At 40.0% G+C, this 6,701-nt stretch overlaps 1 long non-coding RNA gene across 1 annotated transcript in view; it reads right to left on the bottom strand.

Moving 5' to 3' along the window:
* Window positions 1-337: 337 nt before the first annotated feature.
* LOC135423025 (uncharacterized) overlaps window positions 338-6,701 on the bottom strand; it is a 45,266-nt gene continuing 38,902 nt past the window's right edge. The window contains exon 5 of the long non-coding RNA XR_010434682.1: window positions 338-398. This is a non-coding gene — a long non-coding RNA (uncharacterized LOC135423025). The remainder of the gene's footprint in view (window positions 399-6,701) is intronic.

The raw sequence follows: 6,701 nt of genomic DNA, 5'->3' as shown, positions 1-6,701 counted from the left end.
ATAAAGCATCTTGCATCTGAGACTCACACTCTGAGCAGTTAAAGCAGAGTTCTGGAATAATTATGCAAATAATAAAAAGCTTTTTGCACACTTGGCATAGTTATCTATAAAATAACTCAGACTTGGAACAACATGAAATATAGTGTAATTGTTCAGCTTAAAGCTTTATCATAGTACACAAATCAATAGGTATTACAAAATTAAATAGACTTGTATTCAAGTTTTCTTGGCTGAAACTTCCACTTTGGAAGGAAAACATTTCATTGATATTAAACACAAACCTATTTTGTCTGACTCAATTTTTCACTCCCCAGGATGTGTTTCCCCCACTACTTATGTATGCCAGTAGAACAGTTGAAAATGATGGATTACAGTCCTTAAATCACAGGTACACCACACTGTATAACAGAAAAAATGTCAGTATTTGCTTTTTTACCAAAAGAAGCAATCAAACAGACCTGCAGCCTCAGAGGAGTGCACATTCCCTTCATATCATTTGCTTGATTAATAAAGTCCATCAAAACCTAAAAGCATAAACATGGATAATCTTGACTTTATTTACACAGACCATCAAGATGTGAATATATATATGGATATGGGTGTACCTAATAATATAAATACTACAATAAAAAAATGTTACTTTTGGAATCTTTTTTTTAAAAAACTAGACTTATTTTTAAAGGTGACTGTACTGCAGGAGCCAAACAGTGCATGCCTTTTCCCTGGGCAATTCTGTGAATTCTTTTGCTGGTTTGTTTCTTGGACAAGGGATCATGCCCTATCTCCCTGCCTTTGGTAACAAAACCTATAGCCCAGGAGGGCACACGTGAAGGATCTCACTATTCTTGTTTTAATATCTCTAGTATAAGTTGCTGCAGAATATTTCTCAAATTAGTACAACACTGTTACCCCTAGTCTAGAAAGCCTCAACTGAATCTCAGAAGGAAAAGGAATTTTCTCCATGGCCATGTAAGACAATATGTGCCAACCTAAATTCTAAAATCCTAAGTACATGAACACATTTTTTGTCAAATGGCCAAGTTTATACTCAGGGTATGCCCCAAAAGCTGTCCAGACTTTGAGCCCTCACCTAAGGCAGCACAATGCCATGAGAGATCCCGGTGTCCCGGGGTATCCCAGAGGGCTGAGGGGATGCTGGGAGGCAAAGCTGGGCAGTGCAGCCACTGGCAGAGAGCCAGGCTGTTAAGGCACAGCCATCCAGCTCACTCACATTAAGGAATACACTTGCAAGAGAGACAGAGATACACTCATGAGGACCAGTTTCACATAATAAACAACCGGGGGCTTTGGTTTTAAATATTGCTCTTCAAGGAAGAGAAGCAAAATAATTCATAGCTGAAAAAACCCTTTTCCTCCTCTTCATTTCACCTCTCAGCTGCACAGATTAGCAGCCATGTGCCCCAAGGCTTCCATGCCATTATTCTTATTTTTTTTCCTTCAAACTACTGACATTAAGGAATAAGGAAACAACCAAACCACTGCAGAACAGAGTTCCAGGTAGGTTATTTTACCCTGTTGGGAAGCATATTTCTAAACTCCAACTGAATTTTTAGAAGAATATTACAGGGGAATGTTGTTTCCAGCTACTGTAACATGTGTTATGAAAAATAGGTGTTTTCTGCATATTCATCAGAATACTTCTTTCTGCCCAATTAGGGGAAAGATTTTAATAATGTTGCCTCCTATTGCAAGAAACTACATTTCTTTGCCTCTCATTAACTCTCACGGTGATACAAATATTAAAGATTCATTTCTTTTACTCTGCTTCTGCAAAACACGGCATTTATGAAGGTGTCATAAATAATATAGTGATGGAATAACTCATATTTACTGTAGTTTCACTCTTGAGGGAGGACAAAGTTATCTACCCACTTTCAATTCTGAGTCTAGAGAATACTAGATAGTCACTAGTTTTGAACAACTAATTTTTATTAAAAGAAATGAAAAATTTATACTGATATACATATATGTGATATACATCATATAATAAAGTATTTTCAGGAGGCAATTTTTTCCTAGGAGGTTGGTGAGGAACAGGTTGCCCATAGAAGGTGTGGATGCCCCATCCCTGGAAGTATTGGATGGGGCTCTGAGCAAGTGGAAGGTGTGGAAGGTGTCCCTGCCCAAGGAGAGGGGAGTTGGAACCAGATGATGTGCAAGTACCACCCAGGGCATTACCTCATGTCTGTCACCCACCTGATTTTTGCCAAGTAGCAACTAAATTCCTACAAAGAAGGAAAATCTTGTCCGATGGGCTCTTGCTCTCTCTACTGGCACTGAGCCATTTGTAATAGAAGCTTGGTTTAGATCAGAGATTGTCAGGGTTATTGGATACAGATAGAGCTGGGGACACCTTCCAATTCTGTTTAAAACAAGGCTTTGAACAAGGCTCTGAATTCCAAGAGCCACCATAACATGAAAAACAAAAGGAAAAAGCAGCAGGAAAGCACTGAAGATCAGAAGCCATCAGAGGATACAGAGTGAGGAACAACCAGCAAGAGCTAACATGGAGAGTGCAAATGCCCAAAAAGACCCAACAAATCAACAAACCAACAAAAACCCCACCTTTATGTTTATAGAATGCCTCTCTGTTGTTTGCTATTTCTAACACAAATATCATTTTTTCTTAGACACCTCAAAGCTCCCACAGTATTGGTTTTTCCTCGAGAAGAAAGCTCTCCTCTTCTTGCACCAATGGTCATCAATTAGCAGCAAAGCTACTGCTACTGCAGGAGGTTACTGCAGATTATAATCCTTATGATAGGAATGATTTTTTCTCTTGTAAGTTTTTTTGGATGGGAAGGCAGAAACAGGGCTACACCTCAACCCTACTCCTCTTGGGAAATAAATCTCGTGCTCTGTTGTTTAGAGATGCAGCACAGTTTCTAGAACTGGTAGGTCTCAACCTGTGTGATCAGTCAAAGAGGTTATTTATAACATGCTAGCAGCACAAACAAACTAAAAAAGAGTATAAAACCAGTGAGTTCACAAAATCCACAAGGGAATTTCAACTTGAAAAGATGTGAGGTATCTTTCTGCTCGGGGCATAACTCATTTACTGGCTGAGGTGAGGTCAAATAAAAAATTATCCTAATTATCCCATAAATACACAGTTGTATTTCTGTTTGAATCTTTTACCACACTTTTACAAGCAGTAATTCTTGTGGTCTGTGTAGATATACCTTCTGTTAAATTTAAGCAGTCTTTCACAGTGTAAGCTATGCACTTTTGACAGCCTAAGGCTTAGTTTAAAATGCAAAAAAGAAAAAGGTGGGTAGATATGTGGCTGATTAGCCAGTGTGAAGTCAAGTCAGTCTTCTCAGTACTTATCTTGCACCTAGTCAAGATACATGCACATGAGCAGCACTTAATTCATTACAAATGTATCAAGAGAAAGAATTCCAGGCTAAAAAGACTCAAATATGATCTAATGGAGAAATGTCCATCTGCATCTTAAACTCTGTAATAACTTCCATGACAAGAACATCAAAGGGTTTCCCAGATAGAACAGCTCAGACAAGAAGTGCAAGTAAGAGGTGACAACAAGCAGAATAGGTAACAAGGAGAAGTTGGGGAAGAGAATACAAGCAGCAGCACATCTCTCTCCCAGAAAACTTGGAGCAAATACACATATAAAACAGCAGAGACCACATTTGGTTTTGCCTTTAAGAGGAAGAGAGAGTGAGATTTCCTTAGCTATCAAGATGATGCCTGAGATAATCTAATCCACCTTTAAGTTACTGCTGTTGAGTCATAAGGCACTCCTAAGAATCCTTCATTTTCTCAGTCTTCTCCCTACACTTATTTTCCATTCCATCTGTAGCACTCAGCAAACACAGCAGCTGTCTGCAATCCATCTAATCTGAAACACAGGCATTTCACTCTGAAACATTCAGTGCATGTGTTTTGAAAAATAAGTCATGTAATATTCTACATTATTTAAAAGCTTTCATCATTCTTTGAAGGCTACTGTAAACAGTAGCTGCAGGGGAGTTCATTTCAATATATTCACTTTGAACTGCAAATTGTGTATGGTAGAAAACAGAATGACACATACAATTTTACCTTTTTTCCTGCTAACTGTTGTTTACAAATGTTAGAAAATCTGTTTTAAAATTCAAGGCTATGTCAACTTTCATGCAGTTAATTATCAGTGGTGGAATGAATACTATAGGCTCATAACAATTGATGGGCCGGGGGGGAGGAATTAAGTGGCATTTGGATTAGGTAAACAGGATTGCTTCTGACCAAAACACACAAATCCACAAGAAATTAGCCACTGAGATCAGGATCTTTGCCCACTGATAAGCACAGACAGGTGGAAAATGTGGAATATCCCTGGAAGCGAACGCTGCTGATTTCTTTATAAGCCATTGGCATTAGCTTCATTAGAGACAGCAACAATGGAGCCAACCATGTCAGTGAGCCCTTCTCTGTCCCAAAATTATCACAGGCATTTCATCCCCAAGTGAGCATTTTGGGAAGCCTGATGTAGCAGGAGCTGAATAAAAGAGGACATTTGGAGTGTACCACAATCACTGGTACTACAGCACTTGGGAGCAACAAAGCACCCTGTGAGAGATGCCCCAAGCACCATCCACAGGACCACACAGAAAACATGGACAGAATGAAATGAGATTTTCTACTAACACAAAGTTCAAATGTGAAAGTGATAATGTTTCACAGACCTTACCAACTTCCAGAACCCAGATCTCGTTGTTAATGGCACTAGCACTGCAATAAAGCTGGGTCACTGCATTGCAAGAGCATCCCAAAAATGATTAAGATTAGTTCTGTTTGCTACAGGCAAAATCACTTTTTGATGTTTAATATGTAAATGTTATTAACCACCACACAGTAATTGCACATTAAGTTAACACTATTCCCCAGTTCTTAGATTAAACAACACACTTTGATACACTTATTAGCAATATATCAGGCTAAAAATGAAGAGCTACTACACTGCTGTCAAATAAATGGTTTACTGGAGGTAGGAGGATTAGTGGAGGAGGAAAAATTGTGACACTTATGCACAAGCAACCACTGCCCAGCCAGGTCATCACTGCTGATCACTGATGTCACAGCAGCTGCTGCAGCTCAGGGGAGCCAAGGGACCCTTCACCCCCAAGTCACACAGTGCTCAACTGCAACTTGGGGAGCCCACGTCTGAGCCTGTTCAACCTCGACAGCAAGAAAAAGGGTGACTTGTACAGTGGGCTGGAAGCCATGGAAATGCACCCTCTGGCTAGAAAACTATGGGAGGCTTTGGGAAAACAGGAGAGCAGGGTGAGGTGCCTGGTCAAGGCTGGACAGGCCTGTGCAGAGCAGCCTGCCTGGAATCTTCCCCAAAGCACTGGCTGTGACACCACACTGCCCCTGTGCTGCTCCGAGAAGCAGGACTGGAAAATAACAGGGTAGTACAGAGCTGGATGGGTTCACAGCTGACTCTTGTTCCAACCTGAACATCTCTCCCTTCAGGAAAGGCAGCACAGGACTCAAGTTTCATTAAGGACTCTGGGCTTACTGTGGTAGGACTGAAAGGAGAAGGATGAGCGAGAAAAGCAGCTCCAACTGCACCACAGCCTGGAGACAGCAATGCCACCCAGAGGCCAGCCCGACTGCTCACCTCCAACTCACAAAGGGGGTACTGTCAATATATCTCATTTTTTAGTTTTGAGACAAGAAATCAAAGGTGAAAATCCAAGTTCTAGCAAACAGAATTGGAAAGTAAAATGTTCTGCTTTGAACTTGCAGAAAACAGTTCTTTGAGAAGCTCCTTATTTTAAAGAGCAACGGCTGGAAATTCAACAAGCTCTTTCATATCTCTCCCTTTACCACATGGATGCTTTTAACCTGAAATAAGAATTTTTTTCCCCAACTTAAAGTTACCTGCCCCAAAATCTGGTTTGCAATTAGAAAATTAGATGGCCTTGTTTAGATCAGAAGAGTATGAATTCAGTAGATCTTATTACCCAATACATCTGCAATTTGCTTGTTTAATTCTACTTCTCTCTCTTTCTCACATTGTTGTGCTGCTCTCAGCAGTGCAGACCAAGTTCCAGGCACAGAACAGTCACAGAATAAATCTTAAGGAAGACCCGGATTAAAGAAACCTGAAAACTTTCCTCAGATAAAAATATGTCAAAGGAATCAGGCACTGTGCTACCCCTTAGACACAAATCCTGAGTGCTAATTCCATTGGATTCCTTGGGGAATCTCAGCTAAACAGTCAATGAGAAGGCCAAGGACCAGATTTTTTCCACAGGCTTGTTAGATGTACCCACTGCCCTGTGTTTTGTGAAGTGTGTGCACAGGGAAACAGCACTGGAAACAAAAACACTTCAGCAGAATTGCCTCAATACTGATTTTAACAAACATTTTGTCAATAACCACTTCAGTAGTGTCCTTGGATGAAAACTCTGCACAGATAATTAGCTTGTATGCATCAATAATTACACCATTGTGCCAGTTTTTGAGAGTTTTTTTTCTGCCAAATGTAAAGTGTTTCAACAACACTGTTTAGACACATTAGAAACTTAGTGCAGTAAGTGACTTCCACTCTAGATCCCAACCATGGATTGAATAGGATTTTTTCAGGTCAAACCAAAACAATGGCTGGTGTTGAAATAAAAATATTTTAAGGAGAGAAACAGCAAATTTATATTTGTTTGATCCAAACA

The sequence above is a fragment of the Pseudopipra pipra genome, chromosome 16 (genome assembly GCF_036250125.1).
Source record: "Pseudopipra pipra isolate bDixPip1 chromosome 16, bDixPip1.hap1, whole genome shotgun sequence".
NCBI classification, from domain to species: Eukaryota; Metazoa; Chordata; class Aves; order Passeriformes; family Pipridae; genus Pseudopipra; species Pseudopipra pipra.
The sequence above is the reverse complement of the archived record's forward strand: the minus strand, read 5'-3'. Positions and strand labels throughout refer to the sequence as shown.